Genomic DNA, 20,083 nt, shown 5'->3' on the forward strand with positions numbered 1-20,083 from the left:
CGTTGACCAGGGGGAGGAGGTAAACTCGGCTCTCCCGGCGTGCCCCGCGAGAGGGGCGGGGCCGGAGACGCGCCGAGGGCGCAGCCCGTGCCCGCAGGCTGAGGCTCCCGTCAGGCTGTGCGGCGCGAGCGGAGCTACGCTACCGCGTTGCCTTTAAGGAGGTGATAATGGAGACTGCCTTCTCTTCTAATCCCTTCCTTTAGTTGCCTCTAGTCCTCCCACCCCTCGCTTTCTTCCGGCGGCGCTGAGGACATAGGCCTTGTGTCCATTCTCGGCGAGGCGGTCCTCCCTGCCCTTTCCACAGCCCCGCGCTCCCAGCCTGCAAAGCGCTGATTGGCGGGCTTCCCCGACACCCCCGCCGGCGGGCACCTAGGTCTTCAGGGAGCGCGGGCGGCCTGGCCCCGCCCCGCCGGGCCGCGGGGGCTTGTGGGTACTCCCACCGACGCGCGCCCTGGACTAGGCGTTGAATATTCATATTCGTGCGCAGAGTCTGACGAGGCGCGGCTCGCAGGCCCCGCGTCTTGGCGGTGCGTGGAAATGTATAACCTCGAAGCTGAGAGGGACCTGCCTAGTTTTTTTATTCTTAGCGAGCCCCCTCACCTGGACACAAGAAACGTATGGCTTTCCGGAAGGACTGCCTCCAGGCAGAACAGCCGACTACGTTTATTGACATAAAATTCCAAGGTTTTAAACAGGGGGCTTTCCAATAAGACAGGCATATTTTTAACTGTTTTGGTCCCTGACTTAATACAGCGAGGAAGTGCTTTTTGGTTTTTAAGATTCTTCGATTCCGATTTTCTTTTTTTCTTAAAGTACGTTACTTTCAGGATCATGTGAGAATTTTTCTGTAAAACGGTTTCCTGACTCACGAGTACTTCTCTCATGAGAATGTAAGGTGTTTTCTAGGACAGCCGTGATGGTGCTATAGCTGCAGTTGCTTTTGAAGGTTGATAACAGGTATTTCCCAATATTCAGATCTCAGTTTTCAGCTCCTCTCTGCCCCCCAGGGCTTCCGTTGCGGTCTAGGGTAACTTCCCTGGCAGCTCAAACTCAGCAATTCTAAAAACAATTCATTAGGGACTTACTAATCACTGTCTAGTCTATTTGCAATTCAAGAAGTGGGACCTTCTCTGCCAGTCTCACCCAGCATTTCCAAATGGTAAAGTGTTAATCCCAGTAGACAGTACAAGAAAACAAACAAAAATACACATTCTAGACTTGTTTGCTTCAGCAAACCTACTTTATAGTTATTGCGCAACCCAGCATTTCTGGTTCACAGAAGACAAGTGTACTGTGTTTCACTCGTCTGTGTGGGTTGTACACAGTCTTCACCGAACACTGCTGCACTGCGAAGTGCTCTAGCTCCAGCAATTATCAGTATAATCAGTTTGTTGAACTGCTCTCAATGTGATGGCTTCCGAAAAGAACAGTCCATTTTTTTTTCCTCAAGTCACTGCTCTTTTGAACTTCTATCGCTTAAGCACCGCTTGGGTGACACCGTGACCTTCTGGTTGATTTCAGTTACTGAGCTTCAGACCCTGTCAAAGTGCCAATCTCCCGGCTTGAGAGGGACCTTAGATTCTGAGGGTATAAAGGTACAAGTCATGGTTCTGACTCTCAAACACTTCCTTAGCATCTCTTCAAGGCCTGGCTTCTCTGTTGAGGCAAATATCTAATCTTCCACTGCTAGAGTTCTTTTTTAGTGGATCCCTGCTTCTCTGTTGAGGCAAATATCTAATCTTCCACTGCTAGAGTTCTTTTTTAGTGGATCCCTGCTTCTCTGAATAACTGGCCCTTTGGATAACACATATGGGAAGGCCTGAAGGGACTTGTCCTCTCTGTATGATTTCATGGAAGATCTACTTCCAGCTTGATCTTGACCATCACCCCACTGCCAACTCCCAGCAGGATACCAGTCTTCTGGGTGAGGGTCCAGCAAGACAGCCAGAGACCATTTATCTGCCACTGAGTACCCCTGACTCTTGAGAAACACACGTCCTTACCACACAAAAGGACCAGACTGGAAGCTGCCCCGCCGTCTCTGGTTTCCACCCTGCCATCTCCCTTCAATCGTCTTCCTGCCTTTTGAAATACAGACAAATTAATCAGCAAGAATCCTGCCTAGACAGGTTTGCAAGTAGGGAGTGGAACACCCGCCTCTCCTGCCGGTAGCCCCTACTGGTATCAAGGAGAGGTTATCTTACCGCCTCCCCCATTACATCTCTTCCCACCAGAGATTCTGTGTGCTCCACAAGGCCAGCCACCTCCTTTGATTCCTTCCCTTGCCTTCCTATATAAACTGCAGAGAGGATTGAGAAAGTGTTTCGTGGAAGCTGGGCCAGATCTGAAGCTTTTATTAATCCCTGGGGAACGTGCCTGTCTCTGATTGTGGTGTCTTTTGTTAGAAGATGGGGTAAGGTGTTGTTTTCAGCCATGACCTTAGTGCCTCTCTGGGACCAGAGGAGAAGGCTCACTGAACATCCTTTAGTGGACGCTGTGATGCTCTGTTCAGACCCTTTCAGGACTGAAGGACATGTTCCCTGACTTAGAGTATTGCTTTCAGCATCTCTCATTTAAGTCACTCTTCAATACTTACTCTCAGTTGGAGAAAACTGCTTTCCCCAAAATCGTGGTCCCTTGGATGGTGGCGGGGACAGCCCATATGTAAAGACTAGTCAATTTAGGGTATAAAGACCTCTTTGCCTCACCCCAGTTTGGGACATTTGCAGCTCCAAAGCTCCCTATATTAATATCTACTCTACATAACAAATTACCCCAACAGTTAGTAGTTTAAATTGGGTCATGAACTTAGGAGCAGCTTCATTGGGTTTTTCTGGCTTAAGGTCTCAGGTGGTAGAAGTCGTGATGTCAGGGCCACAGTCATCCGAAGACTTGACTAAAGCTGGAAGATGCAAGATGGCTCCCTCACGTGGCTGTGGGCTGGAGGCCTCATCAGGCAGGACTCTTCATAGGCGACTTCTCCCAGCTGACTTCTCCCAGAATAGGTGAGAGCTGGGAGAGCAAGCAGCGAGCCAGAGTGGCTTGTGTGGCCTGACTTCTCTCATTCACGTTTCTTCTGTCTGCTAGAAGAGAGTCGCTAATTCCAGCCCATACTAGAAGGAAGGGGAATGAGGCTCTACCTTGGACTCTGTGACGCCATGGACTGTAGCCCGCCAGGCTCCTCTGTCCCTGGGATCCTCCAGGCAGGAATGCTGGAGTGAGTTACCATGTCCTCCTCCAGGGGATCTTCCCCACCCAGGGACTGAACCTGTGGCTCCTGCGTCTCCTACATTGGCAGGTGAATTCTTTACCATTGTGCCACCTGGAAAGTTTTTTTAGTAAAAAAAATATGTATACCACAAAAATATTTAGGGTTATTGGAACTTTCCTGGTGGTAGAGTGGTTAAGACTCTTTGTTGGGTTGTTTGCTTTTTCAATATGGAGCTGTATGAGCTGTTTGTTTGTTTTGGAGATTAATCCCTTATCAGTTGCTTCATTTGCAAGTATTTTCTCGCATCCTGAGAGTTAGCTTTTCATTTTGTTTATGGTTTCCTTTGCTGTGCAAAAGATTTTTAAGTTTAATTAGGTCCCATTTGTTCATTTTTTGTTTTTGTTTTCATTACTCTTAGAAGGTGGGTAAAAAAAGATCTTGCTGCAATTTATATCAGTGTCCTGCCCATGTTTTCTTCTGTAAGTTTTGTAGTATCCAGCCATACATTTAGGTCTTTAATCCATTTTGAGTTTCTTTTTATGTATAGTGTTAGGGAGTCTTCTAATTTCACTCTTCTTTTTTTTAAACACTTTAAAAATTTTTTATTTATTTTACTTTGGCTGTGCTGAGTTTTTGTAGCTGTGTGGGCTTTTCTCTAGTTGTGGCAAGTAGGGTCTCATTTCTTGTGGTGTGTGACGAGGTGCTTCTCGTTTTGGGGGCTTCTCTTGTTGTGGAGCACAGGCTCTAGGGTGCTCAGGCTCAGTCGCTGTGGCTCCCAGACTCTACAGCACAGGCTCAGTAGTTGTGGTGCTTGGATTTAGTTGCTCTATGGCATGTGGGATCTTCCCAGACTCAGGGATTGAACCTGAGTGTCCTGTATTGGCAGACAGATTCTTTACCACGGAGCCACCAGGGAAGCCCCTAATTTCACTCTTTGACGTGTAGCTGTCCAGCTTTCCCAGCAGCGCTTATTGAAGGACTGTCTTCTCCATTGTGTGTTCTTTCCTTTGTCATAGATTAGATGTGTGGGTTTATTTCTGGACTTGCTCTCCTGTTCCAGTGATCTGTATTTCTGTTTTTATGGGTACAGGGTGTTTTTGAACCCATGCATCTTTCATCCCAGGGAGAATACATCAGCAGGAACCCAAGAGGGAGATGAGGATGTGAAGGGAGAAGGCAAGACACTGTCAGTTGAGTTCCAGCTGAATAGTGAGACTGATTTTTTCCTCATCCTCAGTTGAAATGATTGCTAGAGAGCTAAACTGGGTTAATTTATAGAGAGATGAAAGTGTCACTTTTTTGGCCATTTATATGTTGTGCCTGTAAATTTTCAAACAGCTACATATTCAAAAATCAATAAGCATTTCTACTTAACAGCAATAACCAGTTAGAAAATAAAATGAAAATAGGGATTATATTCTCAATAGCAATAAGAATCTAAAATACTTGAAATGTAATATACACTTGAGTTACATGAATAAAGCTATAAGGCTGAATTAAGATATTTGTATTTTGAAAAATGGAGAGATGTATAGTATTTCCGAATAGGAAATCTAAATACTTTAAAACGTCCAGTCTTATAAAACTAAATTTTAGGTTTAATTCATTCCTCTCAATACAATTTTTAATGAGGAAATTTAATGAACCTATGTTAAAATTCTTCTGAAAAAAAATAATGAACACTAAAAAATGATTTATCTTTTTTAAAAAGTTAATTATAGGGGGACTTCTCTATCAATCCAGTGGTTAAGACTCTGCCCTTCCAATGCAGGAGGCTCAGGTGTGATCCCTGGTCGGGGAACTAAGATCCCACATCCCACATGGCCATAAAGTAAAAAACTAAAAATAAATAAATAGAGCCAAGATATTTTAAAAAGTTAATTTTGGGAAAAGAGCCCTGCTTAGCACAAAACATAATAAAGCTATAAGAGTTAAAGCCACATCATTCTGTCATAAGATCTGTTGGACAGGATAGCTCAGAATGGATCCCAATATATTAGTATATAATATTATTATATCACATGCTCTATTAGTATATAATATTTTAATATATGGTAGAAGAGGTATCACAGATCTGTAGAGACCAGAGGATTATTCAGTAAATGATATTAGGCTAAATGACTTGATATTTATAAGAAAAATTTATTTAGATTTTGCTATCTCCCCACAAGTCCTTTTATCCCATCTTCTTCAAAAAGCCATATCAGGGCGGGCATATACATTTACAAAATATGAAAAATCTATGTGAGGAAAACTAGTAATATCTTGCAAAAGATTTACCAGTAGATTTGAAGGAAGAAAAAACATCATGGACTTGAATAGGAAGGTTCAACATCACCAAAATGTTAATTTTCTTCTACTTAATTTACAATTTTAAAACAATGCCAATAAAAATACCATCTTCTCTTTATTTCGGGAGCCAGGCAGATTTATTATAAGTTTATTTGTAATAATTAATAATCAAGAATAGCCAGAAAAATCCTGACAAGAAATCAGCAAGTGGGAAGGGCAGACCTAGGCTGTATTTTACAGGTGTTCACACAGGTGACTCGCTTTAACCGTAAATAAATAATAAAGCATGGGGTGGGAATTTCCACCCCATGGAGGGGGAGGGGGAGGGACAAAGTTTTTTTCTATATTGCTTTAACTTAATATAACAATGTATCTTGCCCAGGACTTGTTTCTCCTTAACAAGAACCTTCTGACTAATCTTGTTATCTCCAGGCTATGTTATGGGAGTGGGTCTGATAAAACCTTTCTATTGTTAGTTCTAATCTTATTAATTTGTTGTTGGGGCAGTTCAGTTCAGTTCAGTCACTCAGTCTGACTCTTTGCAACCCCAAGAATCGCAGCACGCCAGGCCTCCCTGTCCATCACCAACTCCCAGAGTTTACTCAAACTCATGTTCATCGAGTTGGTGATGCCATCCAGTCATCTCATCCTCTGTTGTCCCCTTCTTCTGCCCCCAATCCCTCCCAGCATCAGGGTCTTTTCCAATGAGTCAACTCTTTGCATCAGGTGGCCAAAGTACTGGAGCTTCAGCTTCAGCATCAGTCCTTCCAATGAACACCCAGGACTGATCTGCTTTAGGATGGACTGGTTGGATCTCCTTGCAGTCCAAGGGACTCTCAAGCGTCTTCTCCAACACCACAGTTCAAAAGCAATTTTTTGGCTCTCAGCTTTCTTCACAGTCCAGCTCTCACATCCATACATGACCACTGGAAAAACCATAACCTTGACTAGATGAACCTTTGTTGGCCAAGTTATGTCTCTGCTTTTTAATATGCTGTCTAGGTTGGTCATAACTTTCCTTCCAAGGAGTAAGTGTCTTTTAATTTCATGGCTGCAGTCACCATCTGCAGTGATTTTGGAGCCCCCCAAAAATAAAGTCTGACACTGCTTCCGCTGTTTCCTCAACTATTTCCCATGAAGTGATGGGACTAGATGCCATCATCTTAGTTTTCTGAATGTTGAGCTTTAAGCCAACTTTTTCTCTCTCCTCTTTCACTTTAATCAAGAGGCTTTTTAGTTCCTTTTCCCTTTCTGCCATAAGGGTGGTGTCATCTGCATACCTGAGGTTATTGATATTTCTCCTGGCAGCCTTGATTCCAGCTTGTGCTTCTTCCAGCCCAGCATTTCTCATGATGTACTCTGCATATAAGTGAAATAAGCAGGGTGACAATAAACAGCCTTGACATTCTCCTTTTCCTATTTGGAACCAGTCTGTTGTTCCATGTCCAGTTCTAACTGTTGCTTCCTGACCTGCATATAGGTTTCTCAAGAGGGGGGTCAGGTGGTCTGGTATTTCTATCTCTTTAAGAATTTTCCACAGTTTATTGTGATTCACACAGTCAAAGGCTTTGGCATTAGTCAATAAAGCAGAAATAGATGTTTTTCTGGAACTCTCTTGCTTTTTCGATGATCCAGCGGATGTTGGCAATTTGATCTCTGGTTCCTCTGCCTTTTCTAAAACCAGCTTAAACATCTGGAAGTTCACAGTTCACGTATTGCTGAAGCCTGGCTTGGAGAATTTTGAGCATTACTTTACTAGCCTGTGAGATGAGTGCAATTGTGCGGTAGTTTGAACGTTCTTTGGGATTGCCTTTCTTTGGGATTAGAATGAAAAGTGAACTTTTCCAGTCCTATGGGCACTGCTGAGTTTTCCAAATTTGCTGGCGTATTGAGTGCAGCACTTTCACAGCATCATCTTTCAGGATTTGTTGGGGCGTGGATCTGGTGAAAGTATAGAATGCCTTGATAACGACTAGTGAGTGGGGGCACTCTCTGTCCCCTTTCTGATGTCTATATCAAAAGCTTTCTCTCTCCTTTTTCACTTTAATAAAACTGCTACACAATAGCTCTTGAGTGATCAAGGCTGTTCCCTGGTCCCAAAGCTAAATCTTCTTTGGAGATCACAAATCCAACATCTTTCACCGTAAGCTATCAAAAGTAACAGAATAACCAAATTGATGGCGAAATTTTCCATGTTTTTGGAGTACAAGACTAAATATCATTAAATGTCCATTCTTCTACTCAATGCAACCCCCTTCAATAAACTCAGTAGCCTTTTTGATAAAAATGGACAAACTAATTAAAAAATTTTTATGAGAATACAAAGAACCCAAAGTAGCCAACATAATTTTGAAAAAGAACGAAGCTGGAGGATTTGAATTGCCTAACAAACAACCATATTAATAAATGGTCAAGAAATTTCAGCAGGCACTTCACAAAAGAGAAAATATGAATAGCCAATAAGCACACTTAAAGATGATCAGCATCTTGGGACTTCTCTGGTGGTCTGGTGGCTAAGTCTCTCTGCTCCCAATGCAGGGGGCCCAGGTTCGATCCCTGGCCAGGGAACTAGATCCCACATACTGTGACTAAGACCTAGTGCAGGCAAATAAAAATAATTACTAAAAAAAAAAAAAGATGATCAGCACCTTTAACTATTAGGGGAATGCAAATTAAAATCATGCCAAGAGAGACTTCCCTGGTGGTCCAGGGGTTAAGACTCCGTGCTTCCAATTCACCAGGCATGGGTTCCATCCCTGGTCAGGGAATGAAGATCACACCGGCTGTGTGGCATGACCAAAAAAAACAAAAAAAATCACATCAAGATATACTATGCAATAAGCATGGCTAAAATGAAAGAAGTTCGTCTATACCAAGTGTGGGTGAGGTTGTGGAGAAACTGGGAACTTCACTTGCTGATGGGAATGCAAAATGAAACAAACATTTTGTAAAACGGTTTTAAAACAATTTGGCAATTTCTTGTAAAGCTAAACATACACTTCTGATATGGCTTAACATGATCCTAGGTGTTTACCCAAGAAAATGAAAATGTATATTTACACAAAGACTTGTACTTGCATGTTCATAGTAACATTATTCATGATAGACAAAAATTGGAAGCGACTGAAATTTTCATGAAGTGATGAGTGGACACACAGATAGTATGTCAGCACAGTAGACCACTACTTATCCATATAAAAAACAAGTTACTGACACATGCAACAGCAAGGATGAATCTTAAGACACGCTGAGCAGAAAAAGCTGACTCTAAGACTATATACTTAACATAAGTTGCACACAGGCAAAAACCAAGCAGTGGAGACATAAAATGGATCACTGGATACCTGTGGTTGGGGGGCTGACTACAGGCAGGAGGAACTTTTTAAAATGAAGGAAATAATCTTTATCTTGAGTGGGAGATAGTCAGACGGGTTATTCATGTTAAAGCTTTAAAGCTCCTCAAACTGTACATCCATGGTGGTTGTTCAGTCGCCCAATTGTGTCCACTCTTTGCGACCCCATGGGCTGCAGCTCGCCAGACTTCCATATGCATGGAGGATATGTTTTGTTTTATATAAATTATGTTTCCAGAAATTGATGTCAGAAGCTAAATAATATGGTTATGCAGATCATATGCTAACATAGAAAAATAGTTGTGCTCAAATGAAAATTGAAGAATTCGGAATTTTATCTGTAATATGATTGCAGCTGTGAGAAACAGGCAAACAAAATAAATGCAAGATAAGTCTCTAAATTAAATAAACAAAAAACGTGCAGAAAGTCTAGAAGAATGTGTTACCTGACAGAGAGACTTTGCAGCTGTGATGAAGTCAAGGAAGTTGAAGCAGGGAGATTAGCCTGGATTTCCCAGGTGGACTCAAGGTAATTAGAAGGGTCCTTAGAAGAGGGAGGTCGGAACCTCAGATACTGGAAAATGGGGTGCACCTTGAAAATGGAAAGAAGAGCCATAAACCAAAGAATATAGGCTCTAGAAATGCCCATAGAAACTGGAAAAGGCAAGGAAACAGTCTCTCCCCTGGAGCCTCCGGAAGGAGCTCATGAACTTGGATTTTAGTTGCAGAATTCTCGTTTCAGACTCGGAGGTCTGGAACTGTGTAACAGAGTGAATGTGTGTTGTTTTAAGCCAGCCGCTGAGATTGTGGTAATTTGCTACAGCAGCCGCGAGAAAATAACACACTTGCTTTGTTGTTTTTCAGTCGCTCAGTGGTGTCTGACTGTTTGCCACCCCATGAACTGTAGCCCGCCAGGCTCCTCTGTCATGGGATTCTCTAGGCAAGAGTACTGGAGTGGCTTGCCATTTCCTTCTCCAGGGGATCTTCCCGACCCAGGAATCAAACCTTTGTCTCCTGCATTGGCAGGTGAGTTCTTTACTGACTGAGCCACCAGGAAAGCCCCGCTACGATTGCTGAAGTGTCTGTTATTTTGTGCTTTCTGGCACTGGCAACTGACTCTGGTCATACCTAATACAGAGTTGGGTACCTGGAAGGAAGATAGGGGTGACAGGACCTGAGGAAGCTCAACTGCGGCACTGAGGTAGCAGTGGGATGGTGAGGACTCGGTTACTGCAGGTAGGAAACACGGCAGCTCTTAGTACATAGCAACCAGACATTTGGTTGCATGTTCCCAGTATTACCTTTACTTATTTTTTTTTTAATATTTATTTGTTTGGCAGTGTTGGGTCTTAGCTGCAGCACACGGGGTCTTTGCTGCAGCTCACAGACTCTCTAGCTGTATGATGCATGCCTCAGCAAGCTGAGGCACGGGGACCCAGCTGCTGTAAGGTGTGTGGGATTCCAGTTCCTCCAGCAGAGATCAAACCCATGCCCCGATGCTGCAAAGTGCCTCCCCCACCACTGAACCACCAGGGAGGTTCCCCAGTGTTACCTTAGAAGGCATACTGCCTGCTGACCAAGGCTGAGTGTCGGGAAAAATGGTTTAAAAATTCAGAATGTGGAGCAGCATGGGCTGCTTCCTTTTTACTTCCTGCAAAGTCCAAGGGAGAGGTGAACTGGGAGTGAGGGTGGGGAAGCCAACCAGTCTGTAAACAGGGGATGCTGTGGTGCCAAGGAAGCCCTCTCTGATGAACTGATAATCTGGGGTCCGCTTCCGTACCCCAGGCAAAGGCAGCGCCGCCTGATGGTTGTACTTCAGTCTCCAAGTTTCACAAATGGCCTCATGTTTTAATTTTTCTGCCTGAGGGTGAGAGCCAGTCAAGAGGTAAGCCTGAGTGTAAGTGCGTGCCCTTCCCAACTAAGCCCATCATTTCATGTGTCCTCACAGTATCAAATGGTAGAGAATTTTTAAATTTTTATGATTTTGGTGTTTTATCATGGTTTGTTCTTCATAAAGACTTCATCCCAGCTTTTGTAGTTATCTAAGAAGTTTATCATTAAAAAATAAAAGATGAACAAATACTACTTTTTACATTATGAAGACAGGGATTTTTATCTTTCCTTTATTTAATAACAGCAAGGCACTGAGACACAGTATAATCTGTTACCTTCTTCATGGTCTACCAGTCTTGAAACTGAAGGTTGGCAGAGAATGGAAAAAATGACACTGAAACCCAAAAGTCTTACTTCTAATTTTCCTATGTTAATGACTTGATTTTCTCATTTTCATGGTAGAAAGGGATATATGTATGTCTATGGACTTCCCTATGGCTCAGACGTAAAGAATCTGCCTGCAATGCAGGAGACATGGGTGCGACCCCTGGGTTGGGAAGATCTCCTGAAGGAGGGCATGACAACCCACCCCAGTATTCTTGCCTGGAGAATCCCGTGGACAGAGGAGCCTGGCGGGCTACAGTCCATGGGGTCGCAAAGAGTTGGACATGACTGAGCGACTAAACCATGAAATATGAAAGTTAATTTTCTCAATAATGCCCCCATCAAAGTCAGTATTTAAGACTTCAATCGTGTCAATGTGTTTCTTACTTTGTTCCATTACCAACTGATGGAAAGAAAAGATGTATAAAACCCAACGAATGGAAAAGTAATAAAGCCTTAAAGTCAAAGTGAAAATCACTCAGTCGTGTCCGACTCTTTGTGACCCCATGGGCTGTATGGTCCATGGAATTCTCCAGGCCAGAATTCTGAAGTAGTTAGCCTTTCCCCTCTCCAGGGGATCTTCCCAACACAGGGATGGAACCTAGGTCTCCCTCACTACAGGCAGATTCTTTACCAGCTGAGTCACAAAGGCTGTTGTTGTGTAATCGCTAAGTCATGCTGACTGTTTGTGACTTCATGGACTACAGCCCATCAGGGAAGCCCACTTAGGAAGCTTACATGGCAGTAATTATTAGACATGGGTTAGACAGGAATTTGTGTCCTCAGTGAAAAAAGCCTCATGGTATCCTCTTGCTAAAAAGAACCTAAAATCTTATTGACATGCCGTTCCTCCAGATGAAAGAGCCAAGGCCCCAGGAACATCGAAGTAGGTGCCAAAGGTCACCTTGCTAGTTAACAGCAAAGGCATAACCAGCACCCAAGTTGTTCTCAATATTTGGTGTGTCCTCTGTGATGGTTACAGAAGTTTTGTATCATCAAGGGTAAGATGAAAGATCTCCTAAACTGCAAACATGTCTAGATGCATCCTCAGAAAACAACGGGATCCACTTAACTTGTGCTCTTCTGATTGCAAAGAAACTTGTATTCTGGTGAAGCAAAAGATTTCTGTCTCTAGAGTAATGCAGAAACTAAAACCAAACCAAACCTTGGACAGCAAGGAGATCAAACCAGTCCATCCTGAAGGAAATCAACCTTGAATATTCATTGGAAGGCCTGATGCTGAAGCTGAAGCTCCAATACTTTGGCCACCTGTGGCAAACAGCAAACTCATTGGAAATAGCCCCTGATGCTGGGAAAGATTGAGGGCAGGATAAGAAGGGGGCAACAGAGGATGTGGTTGGATGGCATCATCGACTCAATGACATGAGTTTGAGCCAACTCTGGGAGATAGTGAAGGACAGGGAAGCCTGATGTGCTGCAGTCCTTGAGGTCACAAGGAGTGGGACATAACTAAGCAACTGAACAACAAAACCAAAGAAAGATCATGTAGATGTTCAAAGTTCATGAGCAAACACAAATCATCTAAGGAATAACACTGAAGTCACATCTCCTCTTGTAGGCTGTCAGGCCTTGAATTTGAGAATCACTCAGCTTTGTGTCTCCTACCCCACTGAGCACATAGTTGGTGCTGAAATTTCTTTTTAATGAATGAAGTATATAAATCATTGCTTTGTTACCCTAGCATTGTGCCTCTTTCAAAAGAAGCACTTAGTAAACATGTGTCTAATTTCCTGTGTTGTCAGAGATATTGTTAATCATACTGTTAAAAATAAAGACCTCCAGGGCAAACTGAACTAAATTCTCTAAACCACTAGATGCTCTTTCCTCTTTGGGCTGCTCAGCTGTGCAGCTGGAAATGGATGGTGGGGTGAGGGCTTCAGCTTCAGCTCTCCCTCAAATACCCCGGAATGTTGGCTATGTCAGAAAGTGTTTAGAGAATGCCTCGGAAGCTGAGTGGATAATTCCAAAGCAGTATACTCACAAAGATATCTGAACCAGAGAATATGCACTCGAAAATAGATGCATAGAGCACGTCCACAGAATATCAAGTTTTTACCAGGTTTAGGGGCTGCAGCCCGGTCCTGTGAATTGAACAAAGTAACTATAAAATATGTGGCACGTGTTTTTACATTGATCTTCTTATGGTAAAATACATATAAAATTGTGATCAAATTCATAGGCATGTTATAAGTGCTATGACCTGATAAATGACACTGGCATGTTTCAGAAAAAAGCTTGTGGAAACAATGATGTCTTTTAAAAAAAGATATACAGGACTTCCCTGGTGGTGCAGTGGATAAGAATCTGCCTGCTGATGTGAGAGACACTGGTTCGATTCCTGGTCCGGGAAAATGCCGCATGCCGAGGAGCAACTCAGCCTGTGCTCCGCCGTGGCTGAGCCAGCACCCTGGAGGCCAAGAGCTGCAACTACTAAACCTGCATGTTGTAACTGCTGAAGTTCGTGTGCCTAGAGCCTGAACTCCTCAACAGGAGAAGCCACTGCAATGGGAAGCCAGCACACCACCACGAGGGGTTAGCCCCTGCTCGCCACAACTGGAGAAAGCCCGTGAGCAGCAGCAAAGACCCAATGCAACCAAAACTAAATAAATGAAAAATAACTGGAAAAAAAATGTAAATAAAAAAAGACATGCAATGATTTTTCACTGAAAATTAGATATCTTTAGTTGAAATCTGAGAACACCAGCTGAGTATTGAACCCACACTAAGAAAACCATCCTCTCATATTCTCTGCCAGCTCGCACAATCAAAAGGATGTGCGGGTTTACTCAACTGACAACGCAGAGGCAGGAGGGAATTGTCCAGGCTTGGAGTTTCTACTCCTGGGAAGGCTCCAACCATGCCAATGTGAAAACATTCTGTTTCTGAGAGTTGAGAGCAAATCAAAAGACTGAGCGGATCTGCCTGGTGGAATACTACTCAGCAATAAAAAAAGAGCAAACTTCTGATCTACGGAACAGCCTATATGGATCTCAGAAGCTTTCACTAAGTGAAGTAGTCAGATGCAAAGACTGCACACTGGATGATTCCACTTAGGCAAAATTTCTATCAAATGCAAAATTATAGAGACAAGGTAGATCGGCAGTTGCTGGGGCCACAGGTGGGAGTAGGAAGCAAACAGGCAAAGGCAACTTTTCAGGTCAATGGAAGTGTTGAAACACCAGATTGTGCTGTTGGTAATTCACTAAAACTGAAGTCAACTGTATCCTTATAATGAGTGACAATTATGATACATAAATTGTATATCAACAACTCTGTTTTTGTCAAAAGGAGATATTATAAGAGATCATTCTTTCAGGACCGGCCTGTTGCACAGACAGATTGCCTCACTTCTAATATTCATTGTAGCCACTGTAGTTTTTTTTTTAAACATTTCTTATACAACCATTTTTAAAGTCTTTATTGAATTTGTTACAATATTGCTTCTGATTTTATGTATTTGGTTTCTTAGCCTTGGGGCATGTGGGATCTTAGCTGCCTGATCAGGGATTGAACCCACACCCCCTCTATTGTCTCCCAAACAAGGTGCTTTGATATACACATCAAGATACTGTTGCATTAAGCCAGGTTTCCAAAATTGCAACGTACGATTTCAAAGCATAATTATTTTATTCGTCTACTCGCAATACCAACGCCATGTCCAAGAATATTAGTATGTCAGATGGAGGGGAACAAACACACTGGGGGGATGGTGGTGTGCCTGGGAGCCCAGGAGAACTTCCTGAGCTTTTCTTGAGCCAGACAGCTGTTTAGGGCGGCTCCCGGGGCAGGAGGAGGGGTATTTAGGGTGTAGACTTAAATGCCTTCACTGACAACTGTGGCATGCTGGTTATACTCATCACCACCACCACCACAGACATGTGAGCAATTATATTGGGAAAAGTCATCTCGGTCAAAGGCAGAAGAATGAACGGAACATTCTGGAGGCAACTTGACTGGGGTTCCTGTCCACAGCAAGCAGTTCTCATACTTGTTGCGTTGCATGTCAGAATCTCCCAACTTGTTAAAAAAGCAGGTTCCCAGGCTGGGCCCCAACGCTGCCAAACTGAACGCCCGGGAAGGAAGGCTAGAGTCTGAACCTCCAATGAGCTGACAAGTGATCTTTATGCCGCAGGTCCTCAAAACACAGGTGAAGGAACACTGAAGAAAGAAGGAAAAAAAAAAAAAGAAGGAAAGGAGGGAGGGAAGGGAGAGGGGGAGACAGATAGGAAAAAAGGAAGGAAGAAGTAGGAAGGAAAGAAAGATGAAGATGAGGGCCTTGCTGTCTAGTTACTTCCGCTGAATTAGTTTTAATTCCTTCTAAGCTTCCCACTGTGTTTCATCTCCACATCTGACACTGTGCCCTCATCTTTACCTGTCTCAGCCCTGCTTTCATGTCGAGGAGTCTCACCTGTGTTGGGCTGGAGACAGACAGCAGTTGAAGTATTTTCTCCTGCACACCCCCCTGTCCCCCACTGCCCCACCATGGGTCAGGACTGAACTAGAGGCAGATAAGCCTTTGCTCACAGGCTCACCTTGGGATCCCCTGAGAAGAAACTGCAGGTGATTCTTTGTTCTGAAACCCTGCTGAGGGGGAGGGAAGCGAGGGTCTGTTGGGTCTGACAGCCCAGCCCAAACAGCACCCTTCCCCTGGGGAGGACACCTGTGGTCACGTGGGGAGAGAGACCTGCCCTCCCACCTGCGGGCAGTGGTCCACGTGGATCACTTAGCTCTAGAGATACCCTTGCTTTCCACACCTCTGGGCAACGACCCAGCCCATGGGTAGTGGTCCTTGGCCACCTCTCAGAGATTCTGCCCACCCGCCAGACCACTGGGTAAGCCCTGCTTAACAAACACACTGGCCCATGTCTGTAACGTGTGTCCCACTGCCTCAGCCACTGGCGTTTGGACCGAGAATGGCCACTTAACCCAAACTGGCCCGATTGGAGCCCTTTTCCTGGAAACTTGCAATGATAATTAAGATATTGCCATCTCAGTGTGAGCTGCCTTTCTCGTACAGAGAAGGAGGAAAACCAGAACTTTAACGTTGCGTTTCTTTACTCCTGAGGAAGGAGTAGCCTAGAAGTCTAGCAGGGAGAGAGGAGAGTTGTCTGAGAAAGAGGACTCCCTGGAGTGACTCGTTTCGTTTCCCAGTTTGGTCCCCTCTGGGGCCAAGCTCACCTCAGCGCCATTCAGTCTCCTGAGACACTCCACTACTATTGGGATACAGGATCCTTCTATGGTTGTTTAATCTACCCTTGACCTGCAGTCAGAGTCCTCACAAATCCAGATACAATCATATTTCCCTTTGGCCCACCCTCCTCCTCATTTTGGGCTTTCCAGGTGGCGATAGAGGTAAAGAACCTGTCTGCCAATGCAGGAGACATAAGAGATGTGGGTTCAATCCCTGGGTCGGGAAGATCCCCTGGAGGAGGGCATGGCAGCCCACTCCAGTGTTCTTGTCTGGAGAATCCCACGAACAGAGGAGCCTGGCGGGCTACAGTCCATGGGGCCACAAAGCTGGACACGACTGAAGTGACTTAGGACACACGCACCTCCTTGTTTAAACTCGTAGCCCTTCCTTCCGCAGACAGAAGGCAGACCACACTGTCTTACTGTTGGTGCAAGTTGAGAGCTTTCCTCAAAAAGTGATCTGGTTTGAATTACTGACTATACATATGCTGACTGTATTTGAAATTATGAAATAATTAACCTTTAGAAACAAGAATGGAACTTCGGATATGTTTTGTTTTAAAAAGAGTTCTTCTCCCTACAGTGTAGCATGTGTAACTCTGCTCAATATTATGTGGCACCTGATGCAAAGCGCCAACTCATTAGAAAAAACCCTGATGCTCGGAAAGACTGAAGGCAGGAGGAAAAGGGGAAGACAGAGGAGGAGATGGTTGGATGGCATCACCAACTCGACGGACATGAGTTTGAGCAAGCTCCAGGAGATGGTGAAGGCCAGGGAAGCCTAATGTGCTGCAATGTACAATATGCTGGGAAGCACGAATGTTTGCAGAGCCAGACACAACTGAGTGACTGGACAATAACAGTCTATAAAAGTATTGAATCACTATGCTGTATACCTGAAACTAATGTAGTACTGCAAATCAACTATACTTTGATAAAAGTCTTTTAAAATGAAAAACATTAAAATTCTTGTCTTTATACTAGGCACAATAGGCTATTATTGAAGTGTTTTCAAGATTGAAAAAAAAATATTATCTGGCAGCCTGGATAGGAGGGGAGTTTGGCGGAGATTGGATACATGTATATGTATGGCTGAGTCCCTTCACTGTTCACCTAGAACTATCACAACACTGTTAATCAGTATACCCCAATGCAAAATAAAAAATAATATTATTTTAAAATAATATTTTGTTTAAAAAATAATTTAAAAAGTCTCTGTCTTCAGAGTTACATATTGAAATATTGATGCCTGAAATGATATGATGTCAGGATTTGCTTCTAAATGATGCCACAGGGTAGGAAGTGGGTGAGGGCATAGATGAAACAAGTTGACCTTGAGCTGATAATTGTTGAATCTGGGTCGCTGGGGTTCATCGTATGAGTCTGTGTACTTTTCTACATATTTAAATTTTTCCATGATAAGTAATTCTAAAAATATCAATGGAAATTTTTTCAAGGGATTGCCTTGGAAATAACACAAAACTCCTGCTGCTGCTGCTGCTGCTAAGTAGCCTCAGTCGTGTCCGACTCTGTGTGACCCCATAGACGGCAGCCCACCAGGCTCCCCCGTCCCTGGGATTCTCTAGGCCAGAGCACTGGAGTGGGTTGCCATTTCCTTTTCCAATGCATGAAAGTGAAAAGTGAAAGTGAAGTTCGTCAGTCGTGTCCGACTCTTTGAGACCCCATGGACTGCGGTCCACCAGGATCCTCCGTCCATGGGATTTTCCAGGCAAGAGTACTGGAGTGGGTTGCCATCACCTTCTATCAACACTTAAAAGTAGGAAGATGCTTCTTAAATTGGAGATCCAGAAGTGTCACTCCAAAGGCAGTCACCACTAATGGGAGCAGCTTTTGTGTACTGTGCAGCTAGTGTGTGCATTAAAACATGCCAGGGGTGTATGTCCCCACCTTCCCTTGAATGAAAATAACAACCTTGTGCTTGTGTTCAATTTATCTCCAATGGTGCAATCCAAAATAAAATATCCTAAGATCTATAGCTTTCTTTTATATTAGAAAACAAAACTACAGGACTTCCCTGGAGGTCCAGTGGTTAAGACTCTGAGTTTCCACTGCAAGAGGGTGCAGGTTCCATCCCTGGTGGGGGAACTAAAACCCCACATGCAGAACAGCGTGGCAAAGCAAAAACAGACAAAGAAAAACTACACACAATTATATACTGAGTGGTTTTTGTTTTCTTAAAAATTATGTGGTAGATTTAAAAGTAAGAAACATTCTCTCAAAGTAGAATATTTTCCAAATAGGTTGAAAGCATGTGTGCAGGAAAATAAAGCATCTTGGGTGCTCTCCAATAGCCCCCAAAGGCTCTGTATATCCATGCATGCCTTCTTATTTAGAGGAGTGAGTAGGAGGTGGAGGGGGAGGGTGCTTGTTGAGTGTTCAGAGCATCTGATTTCACTCTTTATATATTCGCTATGCTTCCAGTGGTCTTTTCTGGGAACATGGATCTGTGGAGAAGTATTTAAAGTTTAAGTTGTAATTGTCCATTTCACCTTCATCCCTGTCCGTTTTCAAGGTGGCCAAAGTCAGTTCTTCTCAGGAGGACCCAAGGGGACCATCTGTTCCCTGTATGATCCATCACTCTCCTGTTTGTATGGTTATCCTCATGCTTAGAGACATTTGGGGGCCCACCTCTGAGACCAGGAGCCCCAACTGCCCGTTTAATATCCAAATGTCCATTTCTTTCCATCGGTCCTTTCCTGCCTCTGCCTCCCTTGCTCCTTCTTCCCGTTCATGTTTACTTTGATTGAACTTTGCAATACTCCTCTCCCGGCTGGTCTTTCTACTGCCGGTTTTCACGCTTGTAACACGTGTGTATTCAAACCAGTTCACACTGCCTTAGTTGTGGCTCCTTTGATTTCAAGTGCTGAAGGCCCACTCTACCTCATGGAAACAGGAGTTCACTGCAAGGACATTTCCAATCAAAACATACTGGGATCAAAAAAAGGAAAAAAAACAACAACCAAATCCATTTCTACGCTCAAGGGCCCAATGACTACCTTCATTGCACCTCCAGGTATTGATAAATGAGACTAAAGATTTAACATCACAAAGAGAGCAACTAAAAATTTCCTTGTTCCTGTGAAATACTTATACCACAGAATAAAGCTAATAATATGGCTCAGTCAATGAAGCCATTAATAGTTGACATCAGTTCTCCGTGGAGCCATGTCCTTTTGCAGTGAGGGTGATAGTAACGAGAAACAGAATCCCACATGAGGCCTCACCTCACCACATCCCCAACCCAGGCTAACTTTTAGTCCGTTGCAAACTTCAGCTCTTAAAACAGTATTTAATTTGAAATGTTTTAAAGAAGAATGCAAAGGCCTTTCAAACTATAATTTCTTCTCTGGATTGTATTTCTATAGCCGTGACTGACTATGAAATAAAGTATCATACTGTGTCCTGTAACTGTTTAATACTAACACAGTAAAATCACTTAGGTACAGACATAAGAAGAATTTTGTTCAACCTATGTAATATGTTTGGACAATAACTTTGTATACGTATTTTAAAATGATTTTCCTTATTTATTTATGGCTGTGCTGGGCCTTTTCTCTAGTTGCAGAGGGCGGGGGTCACTCTCGTTGCGGCGCGTGGACTTCTCACTGCGGTAGCTTCTCTTGGAGCAGAGCATGGGCTTTCGGGTGAGCGGGCTTCGGTAGCTGCGACGCGGCGGGCTCAGTAGTTGCAGCACATGGGCTTAGTTGCTCCGCGCCTTGTGGGATCTTCCCAGATCAGGGATCAAACCCACGTCTCCTGCGTGGGCAGGCGGATTCTT

The 20,083-nt window shown here is 43.7% G+C and overlaps 1 long non-coding RNA gene across 1 annotated transcript; it reads left to right on the plus strand.

The window, feature by feature from the left end:
- The first annotated feature begins 24 nt into the window (after positions 1 to 24).
- On the plus strand, positions 25 to 17,274 carry LOC139034842 (uncharacterized). The gene is made up of 3 exons (XR_011487430.1): positions 25 to 161; positions 9,721 to 9,882; positions 16,868 to 17,274. It is a non-coding gene; the product is annotated as an uncharacterized lncRNA (long non-coding RNA).
- Positions 17,275 to 20,083: the final 2,809 nt, after the last annotated feature.

This window comes from Odocoileus virginianus, chromosome 4 (genome assembly GCF_023699985.2).
Source record: "Odocoileus virginianus isolate 20LAN1187 ecotype Illinois chromosome 4, Ovbor_1.2, whole genome shotgun sequence".
Lineage (NCBI taxonomy): Eukaryota > Metazoa > Chordata > Mammalia > Artiodactyla > Cervidae > Odocoileus > Odocoileus virginianus.